Here is a 21,606-nt window from a genome sequence, read left to right on the forward strand (position 1 = left end):
CCAAAGTAGGCTGTAAGACAACTTTCCTCTTTGCAGGTTTTCTCTTGAAGCTTTTCCTTTCAGCTGCATTCAGTAGTCTTTTACAGTAAATATCAGTACTTACTCCCAGCTGTCACTGGTTCCTGCATTACCACAGCCACACAACTAGTAAGCATATACCTCTAAAAAAGGTCTATCTCTGAATAAGTCTGGTTGTCTACAGAACAAAACTGTACCTTAAAGTTCATTGATGCACTTTTACTGAGTTGTTATCTCTGTTTCCACTCAGTTCTGAAGCCCAAAGCAAGGGAATGGGAAGCCAAGGGAATGTGCTGAATGTAGTGTACTGAAGTGGTATCTTGAAGGCTCCTGATATCCCCTTCTGGCCAATCACACCTGTGCAATAACTCCTGGTCTTGCACATTTTTGAGCTTCTTGAGCATTTAATGACTTCCAGTCAGAAATTAATTGCAATAAGAGAAAATTAAAAGCTGCTCAATGAATTTTTTGCCTATCAAAATATAACTTTTTTTCTCCCTGCCCCCACCCCCGCACCCCAGCACCACATCTTGCCCAAGATTGAATGAAAACATGGACATGTTTACTTCAGTGAGACACCAGTATAGGAGCCTAACTATACCAAACTCACTATAATAGCAACAGACAGATAAAGAGAGATGAGTTGAATCATTCCTGAGATGTGCTTATCTCTTCGTACTGATTACAAGCCAGCCTAAGGTTACCACGCCTCTAACTCAAGTTTTGCAGCTGTGTCAATTACATCAGATGAATCTGAGCCAGAGAAAGGAAAGATGTCAAGTTTTCTAACATTACCAGATTAGCACATAATCAAGAGGCAGGTAGAAATCCATATGAAATGTCTCTGACGTGAGGGGTCACGTGGAGCATAGCCTCTGCTCCTTTTGGTCAAGTGATTTAAAGCTGTACCAGTTGTGGAACATGTAGGCATGTGCAGGATACAGGTACTCTTTTGTGTGCACTAAAGGTTACACAAAACTCCTTGATTATGCAGTGAAGAAAACACCTCTTTTTAGGAATGTGTTAGCCACACAGATTAAATTTAATTTGAAATAGTGTGTGAGACTCAAACATAAGCAACAGGAGAAAAAACAACAACAAAACAACAAAAAGAAAATATTATTTTATTGGTCAACAAAGCAGGTATTTACCTTGTTGGTGCAACTCACTGTCTTTTTCCCTTACATTAGGCTATGCAGTCTCAAATTCACTATTTAAGGACTGCAAATTTCAGTAAAACAAATATTGTAGTTTTTGTTAAATGGAAAGGATTTACAATGATTAATATTTCATATCACCACGTAATTTGGGAGCGTGGGGACCACCCACATCCGAGCTGTCCCCGGGGGTCTCAAGACCTGCCAGAAAGGATGTTCCCTGGAGTGGAGCATCACGGGAATTCACGAGACAGGAGATAAAAAGCAGGCGCGGCCGGAACTGCTGTCTTTGTACCTGGCTTCTTTGCCTGCTGTAGCACCGTGGATTCTCCCAGCCTTTGCCGGGGCGCTCAGCCATTCCTTCACTGTCCAACCAAGCCCAGACTCAGGGGAACGGTTTTTCGGAGCACTTTTGGAGCTATTTCTCAAGAGCCCGAGAGCCGCGGCCGCAGCAGCTCCCCCTCGGGAGTCAGCACCGTCTCAGCCGCAGCTGTTTCGCTCTCTCGCCCGCACAGAGCGCTGCTGTCCCGCGGCCCGAGCCCGCTCGGCCCCACTGGGCCCCAGCACCGCGCCGGGTCAGCCCCGGCCCCACCACCAGCACACTCACGGGGTTGCTACGCCGGAACCCACAACAGCATCTCAGAAGCATAAGACTTTGGGCAAAATATCCTTCCAGGTTTTGTTTTAACCTAGGGGGAGGGGGATAGCTAGGTAATATTTCTGATACTGTCGGGGTTTTTTTGGTTTCTTTCCCTTTTTAGTAAGATTGTTATATTTTCCTTCTTCGTTCCGACTCCTCGTAATTTTTACCTTCTCTATATTGAGAGGAGGAAAGTAGAAAAGGAGGGTTCGTCTCATAAGAGGTCCCATCTCCTGAATATATTGCCAATAAACCAAGACAACAAAAAAGACAGAAGAACTAAAAGTATACAGTACATTCAGTACTACTGCTGAAGGTATCTTGAAGGGCAGGCCATGTTTGACACTCAAATCATCTCCTACCTACTGAGTTCAAAACCCCTAGACTGTTTCAAGACAGAGCTATAATCTTAACTATTGTGCACTCAAGGCAGGTACAGCAAAGATGAAAGAAATAACCCTAGTGTTCTTTATGGTTAGTTCCTAACACATTTGACTTGTTATGAACTTCAATTCAAAGAGTAGCTGGGTGAAGCAGCTCCCTGGGCAAGACATCATTCTTTATAATTGTTTGGCCTACAGGTTCTATCTCAAACCAGCCAAATAAGAAATCCTCTCCTCAGTCTTAAACTATGATTAACTCAGAAGGAGCATTTATTAACAAACAAACCCATTTATTGTTTATGGCTCTGAGTTGTTTCCACTAAAATAGCTGCTAAAAGGGTAAAATGTTTAAATGATCAGAATTAGAGAGCCATGGTTAATGGATCATATGCTGCCTGAAGGCCAGAAACAAGTGGAGTATCACAAGAATTTTTCCTGGGACCTGTCCTTAATGACCTGGAGGAGGCAACAGAGCACACTTTCATAAGGTTTTGAGATGGCACTATAATAGAGGGAACACATGAAATGTTTGAGATCAGAGCTGTCATTAAGAGGGACCCAGAGAGGCTGGAGGAATTGGCCAACAGAAACACCTTGCAATTCAACACTGTGGAACAAATGCCCAGCCCCACACGAGGGAGAGAAGACCCTGGCAATGAACTTGCTGGGGAGCAGCTGTGTGGAAAAGACCGTAGAGGTCATGGCAAATGGCAAGCTACTCATGGGCCAGCAGCGTGCCCTGGCACTAAAGATGGCCAGCTGCATTCTGGGCTGTAGGAACAGCAGTGTAGGCAGGAAATCACAGGTAGGGATCATACCTCTTACTCATCCACAGCTAGATATTGCATACAGTTTTGGTGCCTTCAGTCAGAACAAGAGAGGTAGGCATTGGTAAATTCAGAGAAGAGCCCCCAAGATGGCTGGGAGCTGGAGCACTTTACCTTTCAGGAGAGGATGACTGACCAGGACTTATCTATTGTGGGGAAGAGATGGCTTCAGTGAGGAGGGTACCTGATAGCAGTCCCCCAGTATCTACAGAGGAAACAAACCCAGGCTCTTGATGGCAGTGCATACTGCAAAGAAGAGAGATCAGGTACAAATTTAAGTAAGAAAGGTTCAAACCACATGTAAGGAAAAGCTTTTTTGTGGTGAGGACACTCAGATGTTAAAGTAAGGTGCCCAGAGAGGCTATTCATACTTCATCCTTGCAGGTTTTCAAATTCTAACTGAAACAGTCTTAAGTAACCTGGCCTGACCTAGCTGGTTCTGCTTTGATCAGGAGATTGGACTAGAGATGTCCTGAGGTCTTTTTCAACACAAATTAGATCCTGAAATATAAATGCAGAAAAACAAGAATAGACACAGCAGGATGGGAGGAACTGCATGTCAAAATAAAGTGAATCTGGAGCAGTAAAAATGTAACCTAAAAGACATTTAACAGACATTCTTTAGAAGTCAGGCATACAAGTCTTGTCTTCATAGGCCACATTTCAAAAGTTTCTCCCTTGCACACATGAAAGGCACCTCCTCCCAAACCTTCCTTCTTCTATCACCAAGGATGCACCCTTGACAGTTAGAGAATTACAGAGAATTTAACAGCAATTATTCTTACTGACACATTGAGTCCTCTTACTGATATTCACAAATCAGTAATTTTATCGCAAAATGAGTTTCTCGTTATAGTAGGAACTGTCTTTCTAAATATTTCATGATGCAATCCCTTAGTAACTATTTTGCAAGATCCCTGCACAGAACAGGCAGCTAATCAATTACACACAAAGCTACTATAAGAAAAAAGAGCTTTAAGGCATGAGACCTGAACAGTGCTTCCAAGTATTACCTTGTTGAGGTTTGATCTCTGTTAACTCGATTCACACATGTAAGTGAAATTGCTGTCACAAAGAAACCCTCCTTTAATTCCTCAGTGCTCAGCTTTGTAACCATAAAACTGTTTCAAACATGAAAGATAAACAGATTCAGAGAATGGGTCAGGTTGGAAAGGAACACAGTGGGTCATCTGGTCCAACCTCCCTGCTCAAGCAGGGTTATCCTAGAGCACGTGGCACAGTATTGCATCCAGACGGTTCTTGAATATCTCCAGCAAGGGAGACTCCACAACCTCTCTGGGCAGCCTGTTTCAGTGCATGGCCACCTGCATATAAAGAAGTTCTTCCTAATGTTCAGATGGAGCTTCCTGTACATCAGTTTCTGCCTGTTGTCTCTTGTCCTGTTGCTTGGCATCACCAAGAAGAGCCTGGCTCCATCCTCTTGACTCTCTCCCTTCAGATATATATAGACATTGATGAGGTCCCCCCTCAGTTGCCTTTTCCGGAGGCGAACATGCCCAGCTCCCTCAGCCTTTCCTTATTAGAGAAATGCTCCCATCCCTTAATCATCTTTTTTGCCCTCTGCTGGACTTGCTCTAGGAGCTCCATGTCTCTCTTGTACTGAGGAGCCCAGAATTGGACCTGACACTCCAGATGTGACCTCACTAGGGCTGAGTAGAGGGGTAGGACACCTCCCTCAACCTGCAGGAAATGCTCTTTCCAATGCACCACAGTGCATGCAGAGTTGGGCTGTGCAGGAGCCAGTGAAGGTCCCAAGCAAAGGAATGGCCCTGGGAGGTCTTCCCTGATCAAGTCAGTCTCACACACTGGAAGACAGACAGACGAAGCTATCAGATTTAATCCAGCAAGGACTCATGCAGCATCAGTCAGGCTTCATAGAATTGTTGTGATTACTGTCTCTCTTGAAATACTTTGTTCATACAGAACTGCAATAACCATCTTGAAACTGACACGAGAGAGTGCGTCCATGCCTGTCAGAATTGTTACTTTTCAGAGAGAACAGAAAATTATTCTTTTCTTAATGATCTTGTTCCATCATGGAGGCAAGCTATGTGAAAAACACTTTGACAGGCAAAGCAACTTTGTATCTTGCAAATATCTTAATGTAATTGGATTGTTTTGATATTATACTGCATTTTCCCTTTGATATGCTTAGATGGTTTAATTTCCAGTCTTTCCAAAGTTTATTTTTCCTTCTCAAACCACTTCTGCATAGAAACTCCTGCTAAAAAATCTCCACAATATTCTGTTTACTATAGAAACAGATATCATTTTTAATTGAATCATAATGGCTTACCCCAAAAAGCTCTTTCAGGCTCCCACTCCACCTTTCTTCAATTCCTCTCTGAGTTTTTTCAATTATTCTGTCTTGAAATTATGATCAATAAAATTCTCTTATAAAATGTTAGAATTTCACTTTTAAGGTTTCTTTTTTTATGATGACAATAAGAAAAAAATACTCCTTTAAAAGTAGAATTGTTTATTTAATAATTTCTGAGATTAGGGTGTTTTCTGTGGTTTTTGTACCAATATTGTTCACTTAGTTGTTCCTTGGCTATTTTAGTATTATGTTCTTGATAAAGATTTTATAGATACAGCAAAAATACCTCCATCATATACACAACATCATTGTTAAGCAGATGGTAAAGTTTCACAGATGCCAGTTAGCTGTTGCAAAATAAAACATCATGGGGGATTTCCGCACCATTCACTGTGAGTAACTTTGGCACAGTTCAGAATCTAAGATCTGTGTATTTGAAGAGAAAAGGTAGGTGCCTGGATAGAGTATGTAGGTACTCAGAATGCAGCATGTTTTAGTTGGCAGCCAATGAAGCCATCTGAGTATTCCCACAATGTCACAGAAGTGTTTCAAAACACCACTAATCCCAGAAAGGTTTTTTTTTTCAAGACTCGTCTAGATGTGAGGATGACTTTTCTAGGAAATAAGGGTAATAAAAGTAAACGAACAGCTCATGTCCTTTGTCCAGCTAATTCACATGTGGAGCCACAAAAAAGAATCTTGTCTTTAACTTTTGCAAATTAATTAATTGAGGATTCAATGTATCTTTACAAACTTGATGAGGAAGCTCTTTTAAAGGTATGTAGTTATTTTTTTAATCTCTAAAACTCTAAGCACATGAAAGCAAAAATAAGTCAGAGCAAATTCATTTTCACCTCTCCTGTGTAGACCTGAATTCTTCATACCCCATACCTGCTGGTGCCTAAATGCACCAAATCCATTAATTGTGCAAGTCCTTAACAGTAACAGTAGTGAGCCAGAGATAGCTTATAGGAGACAAGTAGGCAGCTGTTCTTCTGGTACGGTACCCTTTTTAAGGTTGACTGAAATCCTGGAATATATTTAGTATCTTCAGACTGTGATGACCCTTGTCAGAATCATCAGGGAGTGATTCCCAAAATCAGCACACCAGCCCATCTGAAAATTTTTTTCTGAGCATGATCGGTAGGAAGCAAGCTGATAGATGAGCATGTACTTAATCAACAAAATTCAAGATGCTCAGTTTAGCTTTAGTTAAGTCCCACATTTAATTGTAGCAGATGCATATGCATTGGCACTGGTCAACTAGGGAAACAAAGTGTTTCAGGTTTGCTCTGATCCGCTGGGTGCTGAGTCTGTTAGCATTTACCCTTTTAGTTACTCACAGGCCTTCAGTGCAACTCCTCCCACTCTCATTGTAATAACTGGAGAGAAGAAAGGGAAAGCTATTGAGAACTCCAGTTTCATTGACTAAACTACTGAAATAAAACTGAAAGTACGATTTCATTTCCTAATGGAGGGCTGTCCACTACAAACTATGGTAAAAATAGACACAAAATCAGTCTAAGGACACTGATGTGACTTTAAGCTATTTGCAAGTAGCAGTATTCTATAACTTCCTTTCTGCAAATTTGTAAAAGATACTATTTCCCAATCACAGCTAGACTGATGATCAGTTAAATGAAAAGCAAACTTTTATCTTCAAATAACTATAAACTTATGGTTCCAGACATCTCTTCATTTTTAAGAAGACTGTTTTTTAAAATCATACATGAAAGTATTCAAAAAATCCCCTAACATTCTAAGTTGTCATTTTCATTCAAAATTGTTAAAGTAAACTGAAATTTTGAAACTTTTCACTGATGGTTAAGTGTTATGTCATACTAATCTGATGAGCTTGAGGAGCTTTGTGATGAACATTAACAGATCAAAGGTATTGGCAATCACCTTTAGCAAAAATGGGGAAAAAAACTCACTAATGATCCTGCTCAAAATGAAACTTTTTCTTTAGTGAAAACACTTCTTCAGACTGCACCTTCTTTGACGTCAAAATCAGAGTTCAGGATAAATTGCTAGTTGCCTTTTATTGTCAAGGTAATTGGTACATATTGTTTACAGAATATTTATCAATGCTCCTATTGTATAGTGTACCATCATGAGAGAAAGCAAATACAAAATATAATACACATTACTAGCAATTTTGAGGATTTTTGCTGGCACTAGGTAAATAATAGGCTATTACACAACAGCAACAGTAAGTGTAATGTATCAAAGTCCCTGCCTATGCTTAGAAGTCTTCATAGCTACAGGAAAGCACCCAGACCTGACTCACTCAGAGAGATCCAGCTGTGGAGGCAAAGCTATTCTTTGTGCAGCTGAAACACTTCACCCCCACTTTGAAGAAGCTTTTCACCGGAGTACATGCATTTGCACTTGGGCCTTGAACATCTCATTCTGCTTGGGTGTGCTGGCAGAGCTTAGAATTTAAAAGAGAGTATAAGATACCTGAAGTATAAAGCAAATAAACCCAAAGCTTGACTATTTTCTATGACAAATAGTGCAAATCTGCAGTGATGGATGACACAGCATCTGAAAGCCAAGACAGTTCTATGCTTTAAATTGTGGGTATTGCACAGAGAAATTGTCCTCTCAACACTTTGTGAACAGCTTAAACACTGCAACCCGCTTTATCCTGGGACTGGCACAGATGAGCCACATGTTTAATTTCCATGAGCTGAGCTGAGTTTAAAGGGCTCTACATTTTAAATGAGCAGCAGTGCTGTCTCTCTGGGGTGCTGTGTGCTGCATATCTCAGCTTCTCACTTATTTCCATTCACTCCTTTCATATATCAAAGTGAGGCAGCAAGAAAAGTAAAATTTTTAAAAGACGTACCCAACTATTGTCTCAAGCAACAAAAGGCAGCACCTAGAATACTTATCTTGTTAAAGTGAGGATCTTCCTTAAGTAAAAAGCTATCCATTTGCCAGCTTGCCATAAGCAAGTGCCAGAGGAAGGAAACATTTCTGACAACAAATATTCAACGGAACTAAGCTAATCCTATCCATAGCTACCTATATACATACAAAAGAAATCAAGAGCCTTTCCTTTCTCTTTCAAAAACTCAAAAGAAGGGGCATTGTGCTGGAATCTTTGAAGTCTGTTGCAAAACTTTATTCAATATCATGTAGAGGTAAAATGGCTGAGCATGTTTTAGATGAATTGCCTGACTTTAATAAGTGCTAAACACCTGCAGCTTTTATGCAAGTGGAGACTGTCTTTGACAATAGATATGTAATTATCAAAACAGCAGCCTATCTGGAATATCAATATGATAAGCTAAAATGTTGTCCATTTTTAAGAAGCATTGTTCACTTAATCATTGCTCTTTGAGTGCATAAAAGGATTACACAAAACCATAAGTAAGTTACCCAATAGATCCACTTCATTTATTGCTTCTGTGGCTCTTAAGTGCAAGTAGGGAAGCAATAAATTGAGGGCATGTGAGCAATTTTCCTAATTTCCATGAATTTCAATAAAAAGAAATTTCTCCCCAGCACAACTTTTATTTTCAGACTTTTCCAGCCTTCAACATTATGTAAATGTAGAATTACTCCAGAGTTAGCAACTGCTATGAGTTCATACCAGGACAATTGAAAAGTCTTCTGTTTTTCTTTTATAATCAAAACATCTGAAAGTAAAATGTGATTCCTTTTTCCTATATGAGAAATAGATAATTAAAAAAACCCGTGCACTTGTGAAAAAATATGTAATTAAAATTATAATGAAAATGCATAAAGCAAATGTATTCTCTGGCTTTGAAAAAAGTATGAGAGTCTGTAAGTATATTCAAGTAGGGAGTCTTTTATTATGACCCTGGATAATATACAAATATTGAGACCTATTTCATCTAAGGCTTCTTGTCCAATGATTTCAAACACTTCATTTGGAAAACTGCAGGGAAGATAAGATCTGTTTCATAGAAAAACAGCATACAGTATACAAGTATTTCTAGAGGTTGCCTCCAAGAATAGTTGGAATTCCAGAAACCCTGAGAAAACAGAATGGAAACTAAAAATATTAAAAAGGAAAGTTCTTATCATTTTAGCTGCATCAAGACTTTGAAAGAGTGGAAGACAGCAAAGAAAAAGTAAAATAGCAGAAAACTTAGACACATTCACAGTCTGTGTTAAGCTGGTGCTGTGAACACAGAAGGCAATTAGAGACTCACCCAAGCTCACTCAACAGCTTGGCTGCTCATTCACTCCTAAGTGTGGGCCACTCAGGTGGCTTCTTTTCCCTGTGGTCTGCTCTGATTCAGGCTTGGTGTGAAAAGTTGAGCTCTGATCTTCAGAAGCCAGATGAGATGATCAAAACAGCTGTAAAACAGCCCACAGCCTGTGAACCTGGGGCAGCTTTGGCCTCTCACTGAAGAGAATTTGGCTTCAGAAGAAGACAAAGGATGGTAGTAAATGCCTCTGGAGTCTTGCATACAGCTAGATAACCATCCAAAGGTGGATCAAGGTCCTTCTCATTTGGGGAAACATTTTAAGCATGTTAGATTTCAGGCATGCATCAAACTCATTCATCTCAAAGAGATTGAAGTATTATGATTAAATATCCCTTTCAGTGTTGTCTTTAGGAGGATATTTTGCTAAACTGGAAAATGTATTGACTAAGTGTCCTGGTTCTGGACAGGACGGGGTTAATTTTTGTGGTAGTCAGGAAGGGGCATGGCTAGGGGGAAATGGGAAGGAGTCGTTTCCAGGTTGGGGTAGGGTGGTGGAAGGAGCAGTAGGGGAGTTTTGTGGTTTTCACAGGGTTTGGTAATTCTTTTCTTGTACACTCTCTCATTAGTATTGGCACTGCTACTATTCGTTTTATTATCTCATTGCTGCTTCTAGAAAATTGTTCTTATCTCAACCTGTGATCTTTACCTTTTGTGCCTCCAGTGATCCTCTCCAGCCCTCTACAGGGGAGGCTAGGGAGAGAGTGAGCGAGTGGTGTATGGCTTAGAGTGGTTTCAGTAGGAACACTTCCAAACCACAACACTAAATTAATCTTTAGGGGCAATCTTGTATTGTTAGAGTACACTAACAATGTGGGAGGAATATATTTCTGTACAAAACTTTTGATAAGTAATAACAGTACTGCTTCTGGCCTTACCTCCTCAAACACCTCTACTTCCTAAACAGTTTAAGCCTCAAATTAAGCATCAAAAACCTTCTTAATATCTTACTTCCCAGAGATACCTCAGACTTGATTTTGAAACAAAGTTTTGTTTTGATAAATAAGGATACTTAGAAATAAATATTTAAGTGCTATCAGAGGAAAGTGCTTAAGAATGTCCACCAAAGTTGTAAGCATCAGAAAGAGTCCTGCAGAGTGAATTTCCAGCTCAACGGAAGAACTCTGTTTGCAGGGATGATCCTGTCACTGCAGTAGCTCTCACTCTGCAGCAGGAGTCACTGAGCACATGCCTGCAACCAGCTCAGCATATCACCTCTTCACCCCATCATGGGGTGGGTTACAGTAAAATCAGAGATTTGGTGTAACTTTTGGTTACTGTAACAATAACAGCAAAGAAAACTGAGGTATAACAAAGATATCAGCAGATATAGTCAAGAAATAAACTGAATTTTATGCAAAAGGTTGGCACTTTTTTTAATCTTCGAGGGAGAACTTAATTGCAAGGTAGATGAAAATTACAAGTGCACAAATATTGAAGCAAAATGGGCTATCTACATGCTATAGGGAACTATTAAAGAAAACTCCACATCTCACTATGCACTGTTTTTCATGCCAACTGTGGATGAGAGGTACCATTGCTGCCTGACATATTGTTGGTATATTTAGCAGAAATATTGCAAGAGCAGGGCCAATACATTCAACATGGAAGTCTTGAAGTGACTACTGTGTAAATGTATCAGATAAAGGAAAGCATACAGTGAGTTTCTCCCCATTTCACCCATAAAAGAAGCAACTGCATATTGGAATCTGTCCTCCCTCTTGCTGACAGTGGTGTAGAGTGCAAACAAAGCATGTCTCAGCAAGCTGGGAAAGTCCGGTTCTCTGTACTGGGTACCACCTGCTACAGATACTGCCTCTAACAGTATTCCTCTAGCAAGGGTTGCGGCCACCTGTCCATCCCCAACTCCCCCTAAACCTTAGGAGCTGGTGTCACCCTACACTAGCCTCAGACTGTGTATGAGTAGGCGGATGTCCTAGACTAAGCAGCTCCAAATTTGTCCTGCTTTTCTTTTATCCAAAACACTGCTTTAAGATTCCTAGAAATATAGAGGAAAACATGAAAGAGAGCATTTAAATTATTTACTGTCAAAATGCTTGTGGTGCCACATGAAAAACGGGCTTTTTCAGCATTGTAGAGTTGCATTTAAAATTCATTGTACTGGCAATGTTTACAAATCCCAGGAGGAGTCAGCCAATAATATCCAACACACTAAGATGAGAATATTCCTCCAAATGTCTTTGACTTTCCAAGGCTACTGGCAGATTGTTATTTAGAAGAACATGCAAGTGGGCTAATCCACTTAGGTAAAACATCTATTTATAGGCTCAGGGTCATTTCTGTGAATAATCACAATGAAATGCTGTGCTCACCAGAATTTATTATCATATTCTAGAGATAGTTAATATCAGTGGGAAAGAGGAACATTAGAGAAAATATTCCCCTGTATGCAATAGCTCTCAGTGCATACTATTTTTTTTTTCCTTAGCATAGAAAGATTTAGGTTGGAAAATATTGTTCATGGAAAACAACTAGTTCATTTGCAAATCCTCCTTGGAATGCACATGCTCTTGGCAGGTTAACATTTGCCTAAAGGAGTCTCTGATGAGGAGAAACAAGGACTTCTGTTTCCATCAGAGCCAGCCTCTTAGCATTAGCCTAGATCAGCATACACTCAGCCATCAGAGACATGGAAACAAAAGCATCCTCTCAAACAATAAACAAAATGGGGGGGGGGGGGAGTAAAGAATGCTTGTGTATGTGGGGGGAACAGCAATAACAACAAAAACACCACAAACAAAAAATCTTCAAAAAAAACCCATGTAAGATATCATTTTAGTTTTGGTTATGATTTATGTTTTGTTGGGGTGTTTTAATGGTGTAATAGCCTCCTTTATTTACCTACCTGGTAAGGCAAACTTCCTCTCTAAGGATTCAACCCCCAAAGAGGTAGCTGCTCTTTCAAGAACTTTACCTTCTTGCTCCCTCTAGTGCTCCGAGAAATCCTGCACAGTTTTACCTAGCCCTAACCAGAATGTTTTTCTCATTGTTTCCTTTCCCATCACGTGTAACCAAAGTGACTTGATAAGAAAGGACCAAGACTGAATATATTATGGTGATAATTTGAAATGTAAACCTTCACCTGGCATGCTGCTAAACAATCCACATTATTGTAAAGTCCTTTCCATTGCTCAGATTAGTCTTATCTTTTGCAGATGAAGCAGTATTGGGATTTGAGAAAAGAAGTACAAATATATGCATTGCTACAACTGTTTTTGAACACTTTTTGAAATTTGTGTCATAGACTCAAGTTGTGATCATCAATTAAACATTCCTATAAGCAAAGAAAAAAATGTGTCTGCATCTTGTACTTAGCTACTTGTCTGCATCATGGTGTAGACCCATAAAGCTAGCCACTATCAGCTTTGAGAAAACAAGTTTCTAAGCTTAATGGAAAAGTCAACCTCCACTAGCTGTCACCACTAACACTTGCATCCCTACAGCCTGCTATAGATGGCAACATGCCTGAACTACTTGATTATACGTGAGAAGCATCACTGATACGTTTGCACAGGACAGCAAGTAGCAAACTCGTATATACTATTCCCCAAACACCACTGTTTCTACATTTTAAGAAGTTAACCTGTTTTTTGAAAAAAAGAAAAGCTGCAAAGCTTGTATTTGAAACAGGAACAGAGCACAACATACTGACTGCCCGTAACTGCAATCAACCTAAGACAATGCTGCTCCCAGGCACCTCAGTGGAACAAGTTAAAATCCAAAATGCCAAGTTAGCAAGACAAGACTGTGCTAATTAGCTTCCTGAGGATTAGAAGTACTTGCAGTATAGGCATCAGCAGAATCTACAGCAGAAAACATTATTTTGTGATACAAACATGGGCAGAACCTAGAAAACTAGTACTTGTAGTTTTTCCAGTATGACTTCTGATCATCGTGAATCAGAAAGATATTCAAATAAAACCTTTTCTTCTTTTTTTTTTTAATATCTACAAATCACTGTATCAAGCTTGCCATGGGGAACACTGGTTTTAATACATAAATATTATTTCAAGTTCCCATGTCCAATAGACTGTCATATTCTTTAATGAGGCATCGTGAGGACAACATTTTTCACTTGCAAACTTCAATTGAAATTCTGTCTACTTCACTATGCTATGTACCTAAGTCTTGGGAGGAAGATTTAACTTCTATGCTATAGCAACATCTATGTAGAAGGAAAAACTATAACATAACAATGAATACTGGAGAAAGTTTTAGCTACATGCCTAATGCTGATACAATGACAGATTCTTTGATACACACGTGTACTTTTTGAGAAATCATCTCCAAACATTTTAAACAGTCCACATAATAATGTCTCAACAAACAAAGTCATATTCATTTCTTTACAAAATCTATTCAGTGTGAATCAAGAAAATGAGTCATCCTTTTTCCTTCAAGTCTTTAATGTTTCTGGCTGCTCATGGTTTGGTTTCAGATCAAAGCAAGATAAAAGTGAATTAAAGATTCTTCTAATCTGTTATTCACATCTGATTAAAATATATTTCCTTTTACCTATTGCATAATATGTCATATTTTGTTTTATTGTGTTTTGGTAATAAAATGAAATACAATATGTTTGAGGAAAATGAAGTTTTATTTAAATTTAGAAAATACTTTATTTGCATTTAGAAGGTGAAAACACAAAATCTCTACAGAGGTAAGTAAATAAGTTACAACAATCATTAATGTATCTGTCACCAAAATAAGTATTTATATGTAGTTGGTCATATTTTTATGGTAAAAAAGAAGAGCATTTTCAAAAGCATCTAAGTGACTGATTGTCATTTAGGAGACTGAAAAAAAAGTGTATAGGCTTAATAGCCTTTTAAAAGATCTGCTTAACTGGTTTGAAAAACTTCAAAGATATTTTCTTCATCCACTTCTGCACCCAACATTCTACTTTCCCACATGGAAAAAGAAGATAAAAAGCAACAAATTCTACACAAAACAAAACACATATACCAGCCCTAAAAAAAAACAAAACAAACCAAAAAAAAAAAAAAAAGGACAAAAATAACAGGAAGGAGAATAACACAAAAAAACGAGAAGAATGGCTTGTATTTTACTGGTTTCTTATCAAAGACTATTTGTTATTCTTTGTAACAGATAACTGTCAATGCTTTTCAGTAGATAAATTTCAATAATTGCAGACCAGATATGCCTTTAAAAAGAACATATTACAATATATTAGAAGTCCATGTAAGGATTTTTCCTTTCCCCAAATCAAATAATAGAGAAAAAAACTCTGTTGTATCCTCAACAGTCACAATACTGTCTTCGTAATGCCACTAGCTGACATAAATGCTTCTGCTGGAAGACACTGGATGAAACAACAGGTTCTTGGTTTCTTCATGCTTGCTGGTATACTGCCATTGTTCTCAGGCATTTCTCTGTCTATTTTATATCTAGCATAGTGGCTTTTGTGGATAGTTATTGTCCTTTTGAGATGGCTCTTGCCATCAGACTTTGCCTTCATAATATAATTGACTTGGACTGTTGCACCCACTCTGGGCTTCGTTAATGCCAAAGGGCAACATGTAAACATACTATTTGCTTTTATGTCACTTTATATTATTGTGATCTAAATCAGTGTCATGACTGTTTTATATGCTGCTTGGCAACAGAGGCAGAAACTTCAGCAGCTGGGGTCACCTGCAGCATTTTGTACATCTGCATGTCCCATTCATTTCCGAAGGAAAGGGCTGACCCAAGGACACCAGTCAGACTGGCAACTGCAGCACTACATATTCCAGCATCAGAAGATTCAAACACTGAACAGAAAAAAATAATAGAAGATTTCCCAATTCTGCTCAGACTCACCAAAAAAGCCCTAAAAGCTGACTGTAACTTTGAGAAGATTTACTATTTGGACTCTTGATTATGTCAACAAGAATCTCTCTGTGAGACATCCACATTTTTCAACCACTTTCAAAATTACATGAAGAAAGGCTGGTAGTCAAACTGACATTTTTCCTCAGCTCATGAAACCAACTAAAACTCTAATTTCTAGAAGTGTCAATGAAAATTAGTTGCCAAAAGCCCTCTGCAATTTTCTGCAGTTATTGAAGAAGCATATTTGAACCCCAGTACTGATCCAGCACATAGTTTAAATCTCACTCTTACTCTTGAATATTGAACGTTGGCACTAACAGACTCAAAACATTCTTTTTTGAATAATACCTAAAGTTTGTAAACAACTGCTGTTCTTGTGAACACAGCTACTAGGGAACATTCTCTAACAAATGGACCTCCAGGTGCATATTTTTGAAAAAAATACATAAGTGTCTGTTTTCTTTCAGGTCTTCCTGAACAAGGGGTTTTTCACCTGACCTACTGATGCACTCTCTGATGGAAGACACGGAATTTTTGGAGCAAGTCCAGATGAAGGGCACAAAGTTGATAAGGGAACTAGAGCACCTTCCCTATGAAGGCAAGCTGAGAAAGTTGGGGCTCTTTAGTCTGGAGAAGAGAAGGTTATGTGAAGACCTCATAGCAACCTTCCAGTATCTAAAAGAGGCTTACAAGGGCATACAAGGAAGAGGGACTCTTCATCAGCAACTGTAGTAATGGGTCAAAGGGGAATTTTTTCAAATAGAAAGGCAGGCTTAGATTAGATTTTACTGTGAGGGTGGTGAGGCACTGGAACAGGTTGCCTAGAGAAGTTTTGGATAACCCCATCCCTGGAAGTGTTTAAGAATGGGTTGGATGGGGCTTTGAGCAACCTGATCTAGTGGAAGGTGTCCCTGCCCACGGTAGCAGGGCTTGAACTAGGTGATCTTTAAGGTTGCTTCCAACCCAAACCATTCTATGATTCTAAGATGCCAACTAAGAGCAAGTGTGAGATCTGGTATTGAGCAGAGTAGAAGTAAGATGCCTGAAAGTAATATAGTAAATCTATTTAGAGGAAATGCCATGATGATTTAGCAGAAGTGAAACAGAAAAAGTCCCAGCTCTTCAGTATTCCCTACAAAAACAACTTAGGGGAAGATTTTCACATCCAAGATCTGGCAACCTGTATAGTGAACAAATGGCAAAGCAGATACCAAGGGAAACATTTCCCTCAGGTGCTGAAGCTATTTCAGTTGGAGTATATTTGAAGACCTGTGTAACATGAAATACCAAAAAACCATGAAGTGAGTTATTGCTTGACAGCAGTGGGGTAAAAGATAACAGCCTACTAAAAGAATAATAATCTTGAGCAAAGTCCTAGCAAATGTAACCTCGATGCAGACAAATCTCATCCTTCCTGAAAACTTGTGGCAGCTTCTTTGCTACATCTATACATGTGCAGTCAAAGGTATTAATAAGAAAGCAAGACTCACAACAAGAAGCTTTTCAATTCTTCATACAGTCAATACCTTGAAGTGGTTAAAAAGAGGGCTCTTCACACTTTCTAGAGACATGCACCTTTCAGACACAGAGTAATATTAGATATCTGCTGTTAGACTCCGTCCCTGAGTTCAGACACACAGCAGAAGCTCAGTGCTCCTGCTACTCTCAGCTGAAGGTGTGAAGCACAGAAGTCAAAGAAAGGAGAAAGTGCACAGAGGATGGGAAAAATCCAAGCTGAATCAGCTTACTGAACAAGCTCAAAGCCATGGTACTCTCATTCTTTCTCCTCTCAAACTTTTCGTTTCTGGCACCCTTGTTGAGAGTGTGCCTCAGAGAACCCATGTTTTATTGTTCTCATGAAGCTAATTCAGTGAACTGTAAATGCAAATGAATAATTGAGAGCTTGTTAGTGTTTGGAACAAAGTTGGATGTTGCTAGTCTTTTTGCCCTCTATTCATTTCCACTATACCTTTTTTCATAACACAACTGTAGCATCTAGTTAGCTTTTAATAATAGCTGTGTAGTCAGTTCTTTCACAAAAAACAGATGACATTTCTTCATTCTTTTAAGGCCAAAAGTCACGTCCAAATTCAGAACAATATCACAATATAAATCAAATATAACTGTCAGAATTCTCAAGTTGTGGAATTTAAAAAATGGAAATAGTTATGTTTTTCTTATGGTTATCATGAATTAGCTTGGATGAATGACAAAATGGTAGAATTAGAAGTGTCCAAATGGTTTCAAGCTAAATCTATCCATTTCATAATTAGAAACATATAATTACAGACATCTTTATTTGCACTTAGGTTTAAGATATAAGTCCATATAGTATATGCATACAGTAACTCTTAAATTTCTATCACATTTCTGCAAATACTGTTTTCAAAATTTATTTAAAGCAAAATTTTATATATGGAAATACTTAAATACTTCTATGTTACTCAGTTGCTAGACATCTAGAAAATCTATTTTTAATTGCACAACTTGCAATGACTTCAAAATACAATTTTATGCATTAACCTTTTCTACTAGTTCATTTTAAACATGAAGTTAGGTAAAAAGAGATTACTAAGTGACCAGCATGTAAATAGCCTCAGCTCTGGGCCATCAATAAGAATTTTCAGTGACTACTTGGCCACTGACAATTAGAAGTGCCACTTCTAATGACTTAGTTAATTCAGGGAAAATAAACCCCAGAAAGACCAACATGCTGTGTATGACCTTTATTCTTACCTTTCACATACTGAGAATACTCTTAGCTAGATTCCACCTATTTTGTATTCACACATTGCTAGCAGAATTATTCATAATAACAAAATTCTAAGAAAATAATTTCAGGTTCTTATGATTAGACAATTATCATTAGCTGCAAAGTATTAGATGACTACAACTCCTCAGCTAGGTCACTACATGCATATTCCATTTGATTCAGCATAAATGTCACATGCTCCTTCACTCAAGATCTCAGCTATAATTTTAGTCTTAAGAATTAGCTCTGAATAAAATTAAAGAAAAAAACCAAACCAACAACACGAGCTTTCACAATTTTTAGAAGCTAAATCACATTCCCCAAATATTTTAGTCTGAGAGAAACACTGGGTTTTTTTGGAGGTCTAGTTATTGCATATAGTGAGGTATGTAGATCAGGAAATAAGAATGGTGTCAAAATGATATATGGAATAAAGTCTGCAATTTCTCTGTGTCAGTACAAGATAAAGAAAAAAAGTGATTTTGATACTTTTCTTGAATTATATGCATTACACTTAATTATTAACTAGCATTTATTGCCTCAATATGAGGGTGCAAGGACTCCCGTTTGATCTTACCTTATACTGCTGCACGTTAGAAGATCCTGGCTTTTCCTACCTCACAACCAGCTGAATCCCAAGGCACTTCTTTCAATTGCCCATGGCATACACAGGCAGCAAAATAATGTATGTATGGTGTTCTACAGCTGGAATAAATTAGTAGCAAATGGAAATCTCACCTATTGACTTTTGCTTATATAACTTACATTTCCTTTTTCTGCATTTGTACTTCGTAGGAAAGCCAATATGAATCTTGGTGCTTTGGTCTGCCTAAGCTAAAGATGTACATACACCTCTACAGTGCAAAGTCTCTGATCATGACTTTTACAGGGTCATTGTGAAAGGAGTCAGAATTTATCCCTACACATAGTTTCATATAGCAATAGGTGTGAGGGCACTGCTGGAACAATATTCATTGTGATACAAAAATTTAATAAAGAAGAAAGATGTTTTGATTTCTTTCAGTGATGCATATAATTATTCAGCATGAAGAATACATCTGTTAAAACATTCAGCAGTACCTGGCCTGTTGATAGCAGTAGACTGCTGCTTTCTTTGCAAGAATGAGACAACTGTGATTTCTGCTCTGTACCTGCTGCCCACCTCCATTGCACTTGCCACAGCATCAGTTTTATTAATAATGTAAGTATCTAATACACAACTCAGGGAAGCATTTTCTCTTTAGCTGTTGTGGGTCTCAGGAAAGCTGTCTGAGCCAGTCAGCTCTCAATCACTTCAAGTGAGATCTAACTTTGATCTCCTTATTCTTGAAAAAGAAAAATTGAAAGTGCTGACATAAAAAGATTAGATCATATTAAACTGAATCAAAGAAAGTGTCAGCTTTACTACTTCCTAGAAAAAGGCCAGGAAAGCAATATTCTTACCTAAATTGGATTTAGACAGATCTAGGAGTTCAACAGTTCCAGTAAGAGTCAGATTCAACTCCCTAATTTATGAGATTTCAGACCCAGTGGTTCAGATTTCACAAGGACAAGCAAGTCCAAAAGGTGCCCAATTCCTCTTCTGGAAATCCCATTATACATCTTCCACTACCCTGGGTGAAATCATGATGGAATCAAACCAGAGAAATAAGCTCTTTCTTTCCAGGAGAAAATTCTGTACAGAAATTTAATATGCAGACAGATTCAAAATGACAATTCATGAGGTTTGCCATCCTGTCCACTACTACAATTACGCCTTCACCTTCACCTGAATTTGTGATGTTTTGATTTAAGATTCAGACCTACAGTTTATTTTTGTTCACATCATTCTGTAACTGTATGAAATTTAAAATAGGACCTGAGAAAATCTTCTGAAAGTTTGGCGTAAACTCTTCTTTTGCCTTAGACCATGGAATATTCCCTTAAAAATATGAATATAATCTCCCCAGTTTTGGTGTTTAGCATTTCAGATATTCAGCTGATTTTGTAATTTTGAGCTTAAATCTAGTTTATCATGCAGGGTGAAGGGCACACTTTCATAGCCAGAGAAATTTCCAGTTGAAACAAAATTAAACTTTCCTAACAAAAATCTCACAAGAGAAGTTATTGGTTAGAGTCCTCAGTTGTGTTTCATTCCAAATCCAGAGATGTTAAGAGATATTTCTGTGTGACTTATGAATTCAAGGGTTCTTGCATCACTAACATATAAACGATCATTCCCGTCCAGACTCCTAGTTCAGTAATTTATTTTGATAAATAAATAAAAAAAAATTTTCAAAATACTTTTGTTGAAATTTGCATACTACAGGAATGTTGCAAGTCAAGGAAAGGGAAAATATCCTCTGAGACAGAACCTAGTACACTGGCACTCAATTAGATTTTGACCTTCTTCACTCATTAAGGATTGGTAGACAGACATTGTTTGCTACTTACCTGAATGAAATTGGGTCTCCTGAGATGCATATGAAGTAATTTAAAAAAAGAAAAACACTGTTAACTGAATCTACTCAATCATCACTCTGAAGCAAACCTTATTTACTGTATTAATCTATTAAACTAATATAATTTTTCATATTTTAATCAGAAAAAAATGACATTTAATTAGTGTTGCACAGTCAAGTCTTGAAAAAGCTCCCCTATCTGAGCATTCAGCTAGGCTACCATTTTTCAGCCTCACCACCGTCAGTCTTGTATGCTTTTATGCTTCTCTTGGTCTAAGCAAACTGCAGGACTGTTTTATTAATTCAACTCCCTGGTACACTTTCTCAGCAGGAATAGGCACTCTTCAGAATTTCACACAAATGAGACCTTTTGGCTCAGCTGCCTTACATACCAAGAACTGGCACCATCTCCTTCCCAAAACCCGAAACTTGTGTATATTTCGTTATTTTTTTAAGGACTTGTGATGGTTGACATATTAGTTTATAAAACCCAATCAAAACCCAAAGACAATCAATCATAATATCATCAATCTACAGACCTAGACATATCAACAAAAATGAAGGAAAAAAGCCCAAACCCATATGCACATGTTCTTACTGTACCTTCCCTTTTTTTTTTTTTTTTCCCAACTAAGTAAGAGCTACAGAAATATTCTCCTGTGCAGTGGTTTCAGACTAGGAATCAGAGATCCTTGGGTGTTCCTTGTATACACTCTGAGATGCTGACATTAAGCAGGATACTTCTATGCTGATGTACTCCTGTTTCTGCCCAAGTTTCCTGCACGTGCTTTCTTTTTTCTTTTACCTCCACTACTTCTTTTACACTCTGCTTTGTAATGTTGGCCCTTTTTTTGTTCTAACAGAGGACCTTAGAAACTTTCCACTCCCAGCCTCATGCAGAAATTAAAGATAACTGTTCCCACATCAAACATGGCCATCCCATTGTG

The sequence above is a fragment of the Corapipo altera genome, unplaced genomic scaffold (assembly GCF_003945725.1).
Source record: "Corapipo altera isolate COAL_440 unplaced genomic scaffold, ASM394572v1 24b, whole genome shotgun sequence".
Classification (NCBI taxonomy): domain Eukaryota; kingdom Metazoa; phylum Chordata; class Aves; order Passeriformes; family Pipridae; genus Corapipo; species Corapipo altera.